Genomic DNA, 13,912 nt, shown 5'->3' on the forward strand with positions numbered 1-13,912 from the left:
GTGGGCTCAGAACAGGGGCGTTCTCCTGGTCTCTCCATTCTCATTCTCAGGTAGCAGCACTGGGTAGGAATGCCTTTGATCAGTATCAGTCGATTGTACAGCTGTGTCCATAAAAGAAACATGGAATCTTGTTGAACATCATTCACGCTTCAGCGACCTCCATATTATAGTAATATGTTGTATGTGGGGCTACTGTTGAACTACATTTAGTACAGAATTTGGCACACCATCTAATGATGGGTGAGAAAACATTACACTTGATCTAAAACCTGTGCAGTGATTACCAATTTATTTCCAAGGCTCCTTCCAGGAGCTGTTTTTGACATTTAAAGCCCCATCTGTCCAAATCATTTCAAAGAGATTCTTCTCCTGTACTTTCCATGGTCATAGATCCAGAGGAGTCAGCCGTGTTAGTCTGTAGCAGCAAAACAGTAAAAAGTCCAGTAGCATCTTTAAGACTAACCAACTTTACTGTAGCATAAGCTTTCGAGAACCACAGCTATCTTTGTCAGATGCATGGAGGGTATGAATATGTAAATTTGACTCAGTCGGATTGAATAGAGTCTATGAATGGTTATTTCATTATCAGAAGCAAACTGATCCCATTATCAGAAGCTACTGATTGCATCTACTCCCCGCTCCCCTCACCACCTGTATATTCGAATCAATTTCTTCATACTCTCCATGCATCTGACGAAGAGAGCTGTGGTTCTCGAAAGCTTATGCTACAGTAAAGTTGGTTAGTCTTAAAGGTGCTACTGGACTTTTTAGTATTCTCCTGTACTATTTCCCCAGGACCATGTCCCATTTGAGATTTATTTTATCAGGAAGGTAAGGTTCTCATCTGCACAGGAACTTCTTTGCGATAGCCCTGAATTATGGGATGCATTTCCTCAGAAGTCTTTACGTCACCTTTACTAGTATCTATTTACAATTTTCTTCTTTCAGGAAGGTTGGGTTTAGGGAATGTTCTCATAATTTTATGCATTTGAATTTTTAAAATTTTATTAGGTTAGTGGTATCGGCCTTCTATTTTGTACCTTTTTAAAATTTGCCCTTTTTAAATGGTTGAAGCCCTTACCTAGATAACTCAAGCAAGCCTGATCACATCAGATCTCTGTTGGCCTTGGTTAGTAATTGGATGGGGGGCTTCCAATGAAGACCAGGGTTGCAGAGACGGACAATGGCAAATCACCTCCGCTAGCCTCCTGCCTTGAAAACCCCACCAGGGGTTGCGGTAAGTCAGATATGACTTGATGGCACTTTCCACCACCAAATGGTTGAAATTTCCTCCTGTAAACAGTTTCCTGAGCAAAGGTGGTCTAAAAATAGTGTAAACGAACAACGATAATCAGGGCTTTTTTTCAGCTGGAACATGGTGGAACAGAGTTCCGGCACCTCTTGAAAATGGTCACATGGCTGGTGGCCCCGCCCCCTGATATCCAGACAGAGGGGAGTTTAGATTGCAATCTAAACTCCAAGGCAAGGCAACTCTATAAAGGGTCTTTTTTCTGGACAGAAATCAGTACTACCTTCTGGAACTGGTCCATCAGAAAAGACCACCCCTGGTAGGGTGCCACCAACTTCTGAAAAGTACAAATAGAATCTGGCTATCTGATAGGCTGCTTCCACACACATTGGATAATCCACTTTCAATACTCTTTATTGAACATTTGGAACTGCTTTTCCATGTGTGGATCAAAAAATCCACTTCCAAAGGATTGCTAAAGTGCATTGAAAGTGCATTATTCAACGTGTGTGGAAATGGCCATAGTGGAATTCCAGAGTTGGATTAGATTCCAGAACCACCCTTCTGAACATTTCCCTGTCAACAACAACTGGCTGTTTCTTTCTCAGAGTTATGTTTAGGCTACGACTCTCTACCCTCCTAAGACCGAAACATACAGATGTACAAATCAGCTGCACTTCCAGTCGTAACAGGCTTTGCTAAAGAGTGGTGTTACGACTTCTCTTGTTTAAAAACTTGTGTGATATCTTTTCTCGTACATTTGTACATCACGACAATGACACATCAAAGGAATGGGTTGGTTTGGGGCAGAGCTAAAGCAACACTTTGGGGGCGGAGAGCAAAGCAAACCCTTTTAATTCAGATTTATTTATTGAAGGTTCTTCTCATTCCTCGAAATGTATTAAACGGAATTGTTCAGGAAGATGAATTTTTTTAAATAAAGTGAATAAGGTTGTAGTTTATGTCTGTGGAATTTAAGGCTGTCTTCATTGTATACGTTATGCTGTGTTTATTGCATTCTTCTCTCATTTTGTAATCCAGTTTTATTACATCGTTTATTGTATGGACTGTGTTTTACTACACTGTTATCGTAATTTCTGTTTAACTGTCCATATTGTAGTGTGTCTTAGTGAATGTTTTATAATTTGATGGCTGTATGTATTATACTGTTGTTAATGTCTAGTTTTCAGTTGCAGTCCACTTTTGTGTCCCAGTGAGAAACGCAGAGCATGCATAAAGTACCTTCCTTCCCCCCCCCCCTTTCCCAAGGTTTGATTACAGATGGATTGGGGGCAGAGAAAGGATGTTTACAAAAAGAGTGAAATGAATGAATTTGTCAATTTTATGTGATTGACAAATCCACCACCAACATTTAAGAGCGCAGCTCAAGATAAGTTCTTTTTAGGTCTGGTTGAGTTCCATAAAAGCATTAAGCACATGCTTAAATTTATTATTCATGTATCTAAAACATTTATATGCCATCTTTACACCCAAATAGAGTCCTCATGGTGGATTTTTCCTTCCAAAATCAATTGAACTTGAAAGTGCTTTGAGTTTTAGGAAAGATTTCCTCAAAAGCTATGTTGGAAAGGCTAAAATGTTGGTTGGTTTTAATTTGTATGAAGTTTTGTCTCCAGACTAGAGCATGGGTAAACCACCAAACCTCATGAGACAGATGTTATTCTCAAACAAGACTCAAGCATAATTTCACAGGGTTTGTTACAAACTTGAAATATGTGTATTCTTCACACATTCGTGCAGTCACACAAGTCATAACAGAAAAAAAAGTTCTAGTTCATTTCTGAAAAGTCATAGACTCTATCAGGATAATAGGCTTTGGTTGGTCTCCTTTGGATCCCAATCAGGGTTCATTTCGAGGGGGGGGGGGGAATGTGCAGGAACGCAGTTCCAGCAGTTCTCCAAAGAGGTCACATGTCAGGTGGCCCTGCCCACTTGACTTTCAGCCATTTTGGGCTCGTTTCGGCCTGGATTGGGGCCAAAACAGCCTGGATTGGATCGGTGCCAGGTGGGGGAACCCTCCCCTGCCCAGCATTGACCTGATCTGGGCCATTTCAGCCCCAAACCAGGCCCCAAAGGGCCCAAAATGGCCACTTTTGGTCATTTCGGGCCTCTTTTTGCCATTTTGAGCCCAATTTCGGCCCTGAATGGCCAGGATTGGGTCCAAAACTGCCAGGATAGGTGATGTCAGGGGGTGTGGCATGTGCAAATCAGTCAAGCTAATAACACACTTCTGGTGATGTCAAGGGGTGTGGCATATGCTAATGAGTTATGCTAATGAGTTCCTCCAGTTCCTTTTCTACAAAATGACCCCTGATCCCAATAAATAGTATTATTTTCCCCTCTCATGCTTGCAGGCTGAATATGGGGATCAAGCACCCTTCCAGTTTTAATCTAGAAACAACTACTGGATATCAAAAGTCAAATAGACAGTTCTTTGCCTGAGGACTGCTTCACTGCATGGAAAGCGAGATCCACTTTACGGTGCAATGTAACGGGTGCCCTTTACTCAGGATTATATAATATGCTCTGTATTTATTGGGGAGGGGGGTTGCTTTTAATTGGCTCACATGACTTCACATGACCGCTTACTAAGTTTACCCCATCAACTTGGCAGTAAGGTCAGCTGTGCTTAATCAGATTTGACTCTTAGTCATTTCCAAGTGACATCTGAGAGCCCAAAACACTTTGGAGCAAGGAGTAACAAGTACAGAAGAGTTGATGTCTTGGGCATGTGAGGCTAGGCTTGGTTCTGCCCGTCACTGCATCAAGAGAATTAGTGGGGACAGTTCAATGGGGTCACCTTGGCAGAAAAAAACCCTTCCCCTGCCAAGAGGAGTTTGAATGTATTTATTTATTTCATTTATACTTTGCCTTTCTCCCCAACAGGAACCCACAGCGGCTTACGTTGTTCTCTCCTCTTCCCACAAGCCACAGGGAGATTCTTGTTCAGCTCTGGAGGAAGGTGCCTTCTTGGACAACATCTCTGTGTATCTCAGAACTGCTGAGCCCACACTAAACTTCACCAGTCATCACAATCCAATGCCTTTCGACAACAGCAGCTCTGCAGGCAGCAAGCCTTGGGGCCCCCTGGGGGCTTTAGCCACAAGAATGGATGAGAGCTCCATGTGATCAGTAGGCGTATGCAGGGCTTTTTTTCAGCTGGAACGTGGTGGAACGGAGTTCCGGAACCTCTTGAAAATGGTCACATGGCTGGTGGCCCCACCCCCTGATCTCCAGACAGAGGGGAGTTGAGATTGCCCTCTGCGAGGAGGGCAATCTCAACTCCCCTCTGTCTGGAGATCAGGGGGCGGGGCCACCAGCCATGTGACCATTTTCTCCAAGGGCAACCCACTGAATTCCACCACCTCTTTTCCCAGAAAAAAAGCCCTGGGAGTATGAAATCAAAATTCTTCACCAAGGGGTAGAAAGGAAGGGTATAAACGACATAAATAAAGGAATAAAATAAATAAAAAGTTACCAAGTTTTAACTTGGTACAAACATCCTCCTAGGACGTGGGTAGCTATTGCCAAATAGGAGCTCTTTGTAGAATGTGCTTCAGCACAGACAGCCAGGGTTGGAACCTTGCTTTGGGGAAGGAGGCCTCCCAGAGGAGAGGAAAGCCCGAGGAAACCCATTCAGCACTGAGAGGAATGCACATTCTGTATATGCTCAGAGGTATTTAACTTTTTTTAAGGGCCATGACTACAGCCGCCCTGACCTGGATAGCCCCAGCTAACCAGGAGGGGCTGTGCCAGTTAGTACTTCGACGGGAGACCACCATGGAAGACCAGGGGAAATAAGCAGAGGCAGGCAATGGCAAGCCACCTCTGTTCATCTCTTGCCTCGAAAGCCCCAGCAGGGGTCGCTTTAAGTCAGCTGCAGTTTGATGGTGCTTTATACGCACATATGACTACTGGCAGGAGGTGGTGTTATTAAACAGGTGTGGCTAAAGAGGAAACGGTCATAGTTAGTGTCCGACTAGTATTTGGGGTCCCAGGTTCGAATCCCCCCCCCTGACACGGAAGCTCATTGGGTAATAGGGTTGCCAGCCTCCAGGTGGTGGCTGGAGATCTCCTGGAATTACAACTGATTCCAGATGACAGAGATCAGTTCCCCTGGAGAAAATGGTGGCTTTGGAGGGCGGACTCTATGGCATTCTACCCTGCTGAGGCCCCTCCCCTCCCCAAACTGTGCCCTTTCCAGGCTCCAGCCCCCAAACCTCCAGGAATTTCCCAACCTGGGCCTGGCAACCCTATTGGGTAATGTTAGATCAGTCAAGGTTTCTCACCCTAACCTACCTCATAGGGCTGTTTTAAGGATAAAATGGAAGAGGGGGAAATGATGTTTCTGTTCCCTTTGGGGAGAAAAGTGAGGTACTCGTCTCTAAATAAATATAAAGATCAAGACAAACGGTGCCTGCAAGATGTTTCTTTGGACATTTCTGGTCTGAAGCAGCCCGGGGGTCTACAGAAACTCTAGTGACCGCTGGCTCAAATGATTCCTAATGGCCCACTATTTGGCTGTGAAGGCTACATGCACGTATAGGCTGGAACAGGTGCTTGGTTTGTTTGCACTTCTGAGAGGAGAAAAACCCAGCAAAGTGCAGGCTGGTGTGGGAAATGCCACAATGATTGCTTGCAGACCATGAAAATCCCACCTTTTCCAGGCATTTGGGTGATTTTCGCACAAATTTTCATTCCTGCAGATGCAGGGCTGGCAGACCAGCTTGATAATACGAGAGAGTAGTAATATTTCACAACACTTTACATCTCCAAGGCAATGAGCAAAACCTGAATGCTTGTGACACCCCCCACCCCACCCCAACCGCCTTTGCACTTCTATTATTATCTTTGTTACTGAGAGGAGAAACTCAGCTAAGAAAGGAGGTGAAGTAACTTGCCAAAGGATATAGAGCGTGGTGGAAACAGTGGCAGAGGAGAGATCAGAACTGTGTCATTCTCCCATGGTAGCCCTCAACAGCCATTGAATTTTGGATGCTGGTTCCTTATTTTATAGAAAAACATTTGTAAACAGGTGTATTGGCTCATGCAAACCTCAAAACCAGAAACAAAATCCATGCAACGCCCTTTATAGAGGCCAACCCAAATGGCACAAAACATCGTGCAAGTTTTCAAGCTCATCAGAACTCTTCATCAGGCCAGATGTTTCAAAATTTAACTACCTTTTCCCTCCATTTCTAAATCTTTGTAGCATCCAATCTGATGACGAGTTCTAATGAGCTCCAATGCCTCCACGATGTTTTGGCTGGCCCCAATGAAAAGATATTAGATAGATTTTGTTGCTTATTCTGTTGTTTGCTTTTTGCACATGACAGAGAGCATCACTTCCCTCTTTTGTAGTTCAAACACTCTCCCTCCACACACATAGACAGCCCTTTCATCTGATCTGGCTAACAAGAGTTTGTGGATGCCTCACATGACAGAATTGCAAACTTTGGTCTGGTTTTCTGGTTTAGCCGGGCACCACAAACCATAGCTTGCCACACAAAGAACAACAGTAAGCTATGATTCACTGACCAATAAGAAGCATGGGATGGGAGAAAGGGAGGTGCAAGCCTAAGATTAACTCCCCTAACAGTTAACTGTAACTTGTCTTGACTCTATGGAGTGACTATTGTAATGTATAATTAAATGACTGGATGTACTTGATTTGTATGCCAAAGGCCCTAAAGAGGGAAGGGAGAAGACAATAAAGTTCTATAAATGGGGGAGAGAAAGGGGAGGAAGGTAAGCGGGGATGGAGGGTGGGGGATGGGGGATCCCCTGCTCCTGGCGAAGGTCTGGCATCCCTAGTGTGAAACTGGACACCAGATTACATGGACCACTGGTCTGATCCAGGTGGGCATGTCTTTGGGTCTTATGTACATCCTTGATTGATTGACCTTTCCATTTTACTGAGGATTTTGCTCCCTCCCCCCACCTGTATCTGGATAGGGTTGCCAGCTCCAGGTGGTGGCTGGAGATCGACTGGAATTGCAACTGATCTCCAGGTGACAGAGATCAGTTCCCCTGGAGAAAACGGCTGCTTTGAAAAGTGGACTCTATGGCATTATAGCTAGTTGAAGTCCCTCCCCTCCCCAAACGCCGCCCTCTCTAGGAGCCAGCCTTCCAAATCTCCAGGAATTTCCCAACCAGGAGCTGGCAACTCCTGGAACTCCAAACCTAGTCTCTCTGGACTTAAGTGTGTGACAAAATGTCAGAAATGTGCCCCCCCCCCACACACATACTGTCTTACACACAAAAAAAATATCATCCGCTGGCCCTGAGAGCTCTTTCGAGTCTTGTTTAGCCAGGAGAAAATATATCCAAAATGAAGTAAACAAAAATGTAGATAACTGATCCCAGCATAACTTTCCCATGAAGGCCCACCGGAGGGTGAGAATGAGGAGGGAAGATTAACTGAAGATTTGAGCACAGCCTCCCAATTCATGCCAACCATTTGGCTTAGTCAGAACTGCCCTCTCTGTCTGGGAATGTCGCAGGACTTAATTCACACAGACTACTTAGCTGAATTATACCTTTTTTTGTTTTCCCGCTGCTGGAGCCTCTGCTATGCTCACAATGTCTGCTATTCAAACGCTTATCATTTCTCCACCTGTGAAATCATAAATACGCCTCAAAGAGAGGGTTGTTGAGGCAGGGCTGAGAATATATTGCTAGGGAACTGGGGGTGAGGGGGTAAAGGTGCCCCTTCTTTCATTTTCTGTTATTCCCATTTCAAATTTACTTACCTACTTTATTTACTTTATTTGTCGAGTGATTCCACACACGTTGGATAATGCACTTCCAATTGTCTTTATAGATCATTTGGAACGGATTTTTGTGTGTGCGGAACAAAAAATCCACCTCAAATGATTGATAAAGTGCATTGAAAGTGCATTATCCAACGTGTGCGGAATCAGCCATAGCTGGCCTTTCTGTCAGAGATGCAAGGCAGGTTACAGGATATAAAGCACTGCAACCAGACTGCACAAGTGAGCAACATGATAGGACTAAGATTACAGATTTAGAAAACGTTGAGAATAACAGGTGAACTATAAATAATAAGTCAAATGTATTCCTTTCTTTCAATAAAAGTATTGGAGAGAAAGACTGGGGGTATTACCATTTCTTTTAACAGCTCAAGCCTCACCAAGTCTTATGTAGCCAGAAATTCTGGGGTGGAAAGGTCACCAGAGGGTAGGTTTGCCAATGTCCTGGAATTACAACTGATATCCAGAATATAGAGATCAGTCCCCCTGGAGAAAATGGCTGCCTTGGAAGGGGGATTCTATGGCATTATATCCTTCTGAGTTCCCTCTCTGCCCAAAACCTGGCCTCCCCAAGGTCCATCAGAATCTCAAGGAATTTCCCAGCCCAGAGTTGGCAACCTTACCTGAGGGTAGAGTAGGCACAAGGCAAGGGCCGTTTTCACACGTCTTACCTGCTGCTGGAACATCGCGCGAAACACCGGGAAGACTGTGTCTTCTTGCGCGAAATTGCACCAGGAAGACGCAATTTCACGCAAAACTCCCGGATGACAGCGTCTTCCGGGCACAATTTCGCACGAGAAGACACTGTCTTCCGGGTGTTTCGCACAATGTTCTGGCGGAAGGTAAGACGTGTGAAAACGGCCAAGAAGCATCAAAAGGCAAATCACCAAATCCCTTTCTCCCACTCTAATACACTGGAACTAAGACGATTGTCATTTTTTAAATGATGTTCACGAAGTTGAAGAAGAAAATCATCCATCTTTGAAAACATGAAGCTGCCTTCCACTTCAGACCGATAGTCCACATTGCTCTGTATGTACTGCTTGGATGGACAAGGGGCTTTCTCTCGTCACCTGCTACCTGAGATTGTTTAGCTGAGAACTGAACTTTCTACATCCCAGGCTTGTGCTCAGCTACCGAGCCACGGCCCCTTCCCCAAAACAAGTCAAGCCATCTTATGCTGCCCTTCTTTAAACATAGGAAGCTGCTGCATATGGGATCAGACTGTTGGCCCATCTAACTCTGTTGAAACCATAGACATTTTTTTGAGTTTTGAGAATGGGAAGTAAGAAATCACAACAAAATGGCTGCCACAAAGAGGGGGACCAGTCCTGGATGAGATGCTGTGTAGGTTGGAGTGTTGGGAAGTTCCACAAAACATGAAGAGGTTCCAAGCCAAACATCCTCCTATGATGGAGGCACCTATTTCTGAGCAAAAATGGAAGGGTCTTAGTGATGTCACATGACATCAATTGCAGTTGTACCTGGACATAATGTCACGACACTCTAGGAACTCCCCAGGTTCTATGGTAAAAACATTGTGATGTCACTTCTGGGCACAACCGGAAATGATGTCGCAATGTTGCTTCCCACCCATTTTGGCTCCTGCTGGAGCAAAGAGCAGTGGCAGGGGTTGGGAGTGGGCAACCTGCTAAGTCTAATGCTTGCTCCAGAGACAAAGGCGTTCTCCTGCAGAGGAAAGCTGATGGGCTCTCTGCAATGGAGGAGATATGCTATGGGAAAGAAGCAAGTGGGCTCCAGGAAACACATCAGCTGGCATCACGTTGGGGATCACTGGCCTACTCTCCAAACTCTCGGAGAAAGAAATTCTTCCCAAAACCTACTGCCTGAGATCATATCACAGGAAATGCTGGGGACTGAATCCAGTGCCCTTTGTGTACAAAGCTGGCGAGTGACCATTTTGCCACGCTGACACCTCCTCGTTCTTTCATTTGTTAAAGAAAACAAAAACAGGAGAAAAGTTGTTCTTTGGCAAGCAGTTAAGCAGAATGCTGTCATCTGATTTATCCCCTTTATTTCCCATATGTAAAAGGGCTAGGAGGTTGCCTGTCTATCTTGAGAATGAGCCCTGGATTTCCTAGGGATGCCAACCTACAGGTGGTGGGTGGAGATCTCCTAGAACTACAGCTGTTCTTCAAGCCATAGAGATCAGTTCCCCAGGAGAAGATGGCTTCTTTGGAAGGTGGACTCTAAGGGCCAAGCTACAAGTGATGAATGACACAGGTTGGACACTTGTCAGCTTCCCTCAAATTTTGATGGGAAATGTAGGCGAATGTTGGACAAATGGCAGTTGAAAAGTCCATTGGACAGCAGTCAGAGAGCCAAGCTGCAAGACCAGGATGCTTACATTTCCCATCAAAACTTGAGGGAAGCTGACAAGTGTCCAACCTGTGTTAGCTTGGCCCTAAGGCATTATACCCCACTGAGTTCCCTCCCCTCCCCAAACCCCACCCTCTCCAGGCTCCACCCATAAAATCTCCAGGAATGTCCAAACCTGGAGCTGGCACTCCTATTCCTCAAGGCCATGGCCCTGAATTGGGCAAGGACCTAGGTTTAGTACCACAAGAGTTCGACAATTCCACAAGATCAGGAATTCCAGCAAACAATGAATACAGCAGATCTACCTAAACAGACACTGTGGAAGAGTTTGCTAAGAGCAAGGACTGAAACATTTGAATGTTGCCTACAAAAGTATATACTCCATCCCTGCATATACAGGGATAAAATCCTGCCTGGACTGAACCACTTCAGACTGGAGAATCATGGGCACAATGATCCTTGGTATATAAACCAATTCTATTTGGAAAGAAATCTGGCATCTCGATGGGAAGCTTTGCTTTGTTGCTGAGGAGCTAGCTTTGAAAATGCAGGGAGTTCTTTTACACATGAGGGACTGTTCAAAAATGTCTGCCTGCTGCCTGAAGTAGGGACATCTTTTGCTGCACTTCACAGAAAGCTGCTGATCATAGCCTAGTTCATGCCAACAAATAAAGGTGAGTAATATTTTCTTCGTGGACAGGATCACTTCAATTTGCAGACTGGGGAAATTGACTACTAAGAACAAATCCCTTACACATGCAAGGCTAGCCCGTTTGAGAGAGGTCAAAGTTGGATCTCCTTGACACACTAGTTTTCTATGTGCAGGGAGTCTTAATATAGAAGTTCCTTGGACTCCACAATCCAACATATCTGCTGTGGTTCAATCTAGGTCCACTTTTCCTCACTGAATCTATTGGCAGTGCCCATGTCAGAGGGTGTCTGAATGCCACACATATCTTTTACAAACCAGAGCAATCAAGGAGGAAAGGGTTAAGAGGAGCAAAAAAAGACAGGGGAAAAAATCTGGCAGGAGTGAAATATACATATCACCACATAAAAATGTGACCACCCATGATTCCAAGTGTCCCTCCTTTTAACAAGCACGCCCCGTACTTTCATTAACCTAGGCCAGTTTGAATAGGGAGGCTGTCTGGCTGGGTTCACACAGTGATTTTGTAAAAGCTGTTCTCTAATGAAAAAAGAGGGGGGTGGTTTGCAAGGCCACCTACTATGAAGTCCTCTTTCTTTCTGGAGCTTGTTTCTCCGGTGGTGCTCAAGCATAAATAAGCTTGTTTACCAGCATCCAAATGTTAATGATAATGAAGCCTTATTTGTTTTGCCACAATGACAAGTAATTTGTACACTGTTGAAAAAAAGACGGAGGGAAAGAGGATGAGAGGGGAAATAGAGGATGTATTTATGGTTGATCTTTCCCATAGACGCCCTTGGGCCGAATCCTAAAATCGTCAACATACGCCTTTGTGTCCTCTGGTCTTTTGATCAGAAAGCAAAAGAAACATTGACACTTCCCTCTACCTGGGGTCTCAGGAAGGGCCACAAGGTCCCTGGACTCGTGTAGGAGGGCTGGTTTGCCTATGTAGAGTCGCCAGATTGCAAAAATGGAGCCCCTCGCCTGCAAGCATGAATTTTGCTTTTGTTTCATGTCACCCAGTTCACATGTTCGATTGCCCACAGTCAACCAGAGCCCACGGTTGTCACGGCAACCAATAAGGACTTGCACGTATGAATGGGCTGCCAGAGTTTCAGTACACCAAAGAGAACTTTCATGCCACCTCAGGCACAATTCTCCTCAGGTGAGTTTGTGCAGTCAGCCGCCAATCCTTGCACACACAATTTATCAAGTGGTGTACTTACTTGTGTGAGCCATCACAGCCTTCACTTTGGCAGATACAGAGTTGTGTGAACCTCCCTGAGAAATGTGACTTCTCTTACCGACTCTCTCTTCACTTCCCATGATATCTCTCATGATACCTTCTGAACAGGAGCCTACAAGAGCAACACAAACCCCACTAGCATATATGCAATACACATCAAGGGGGGAAATAATCGTTCATTTCAGGAATATACAGGATTAACCTATAAAGCCCTATGCGGACCGGGACCGGCATATCTGCGGGACCGTCTCTCTCTATATGAGCTCCAGAGGATGCTTCAATCCAGTGACAAACAGCTGTTAATGGTCTCTGGCCCCAGGGAGGCCCGCCTAGCATTGGCCAGGGCCAGGGCCTTTTTGGTCCTGGCTCCAACCTGGTGGAATGCTCTGTCTAAAGAGACTAGGTCCCGGCCGGATTTGTCATCCTTCCACCGGTCCTGCAAGACAGAGGTGTTCCGCCAGGCGTGTGGTTGATGCTGGTTAGGCCTCCCCACCGGCCAACTAGAGGAAAACATACCCCCCCCTACCCACCTAGCCTGTTAAATACTTTGGAGATGGTTGGGTGGTGGTTATTAGAGAAGTCTGCTGCTGCGTGCTTTAAATATTTATGTAGGTTTATTGGTTTTAAAGTTATATGTATTTACTATACCGATTGTAATCTGCCCTGAGCCTGCTGATGTGGGGAGGGCGGAATATAAATTGAAATAAAATAAATAAATAAATTTGAGCTGGCAATGTCAGAAGAATGGCATGAGAACATTTTAATGCTGCCTTTCCATGCAAAAATTGGTCCCCAACGTGGCAAGCATTTGCACATTAAAACGACATTTAAAAATAACATATACAATAATTTTAAAAAAACATATAAACACGTAAACACACAACACTAGAACCATGGAGAGGGCCAATAATATTTATTGGGAGTACAGGAATTTTTTTAAAGGCTTCATTCATTGTCAGAAGACACCAAGACAGGGAGACAGATTACTCTCCCTGGGGAGGGAGTTCCAACGTTTTGGCACCATGGTCTTGAAGGATCTTTTTAAGGTTGCCACCCGTCTAGCTTCAGATGCCGTAAGCATCTAAAGTATGGCCTGTGAAGATGACTGGAGAGGATGGGTAGGCTCATATGGAGAAGACAGTCCTTAAGGTTATGCTGGCCCCAAGCTGACCTTGGAAAAACTCAACTCAGTGGGCAGCAGTGATTTTTAAAAGGCAAATTCCATGCTATAAATCATCAGGAATTCAGCTGACAGAATAGAGAAGCTCTTACATAAATCCAAGGACTGACCACATCGGCAGTACAGAACTCCTCTGTACAGTTCTGGTCACCGTGTCTCACATGGCAAAAGATACTGAAGAGCTGGGAAAACCAAAACTATCATGGGAATGGAGCACTTCTCCTACCAGGTAAAGCTAAACCCTTTGGAGCAGGAGTCCTCAACCTTTTTGAGCCTGCAAGCAAGGCTTTTTTCTGGGAAAAGAGGTGGTAGAACTCTCAAGAGGAAAATGAGGAAAACTGATCTATGTCTGGAGATCAGAGGGGCGGGCCCCCCAGAGTATTTTCAAGAGGTGCCAGAGCTGGGGAAAAAAAGCCCTGCCGGCAAGCATGTTTGGAATTCTGACACCATATGG

This window comes from Eublepharis macularius, chromosome 18, assembly GCF_028583425.1.
Source record: "Eublepharis macularius isolate TG4126 chromosome 18, MPM_Emac_v1.0, whole genome shotgun sequence".
Lineage (NCBI taxonomy): Eukaryota > Metazoa > Chordata > Lepidosauria > Squamata > Eublepharidae > Eublepharis > Eublepharis macularius.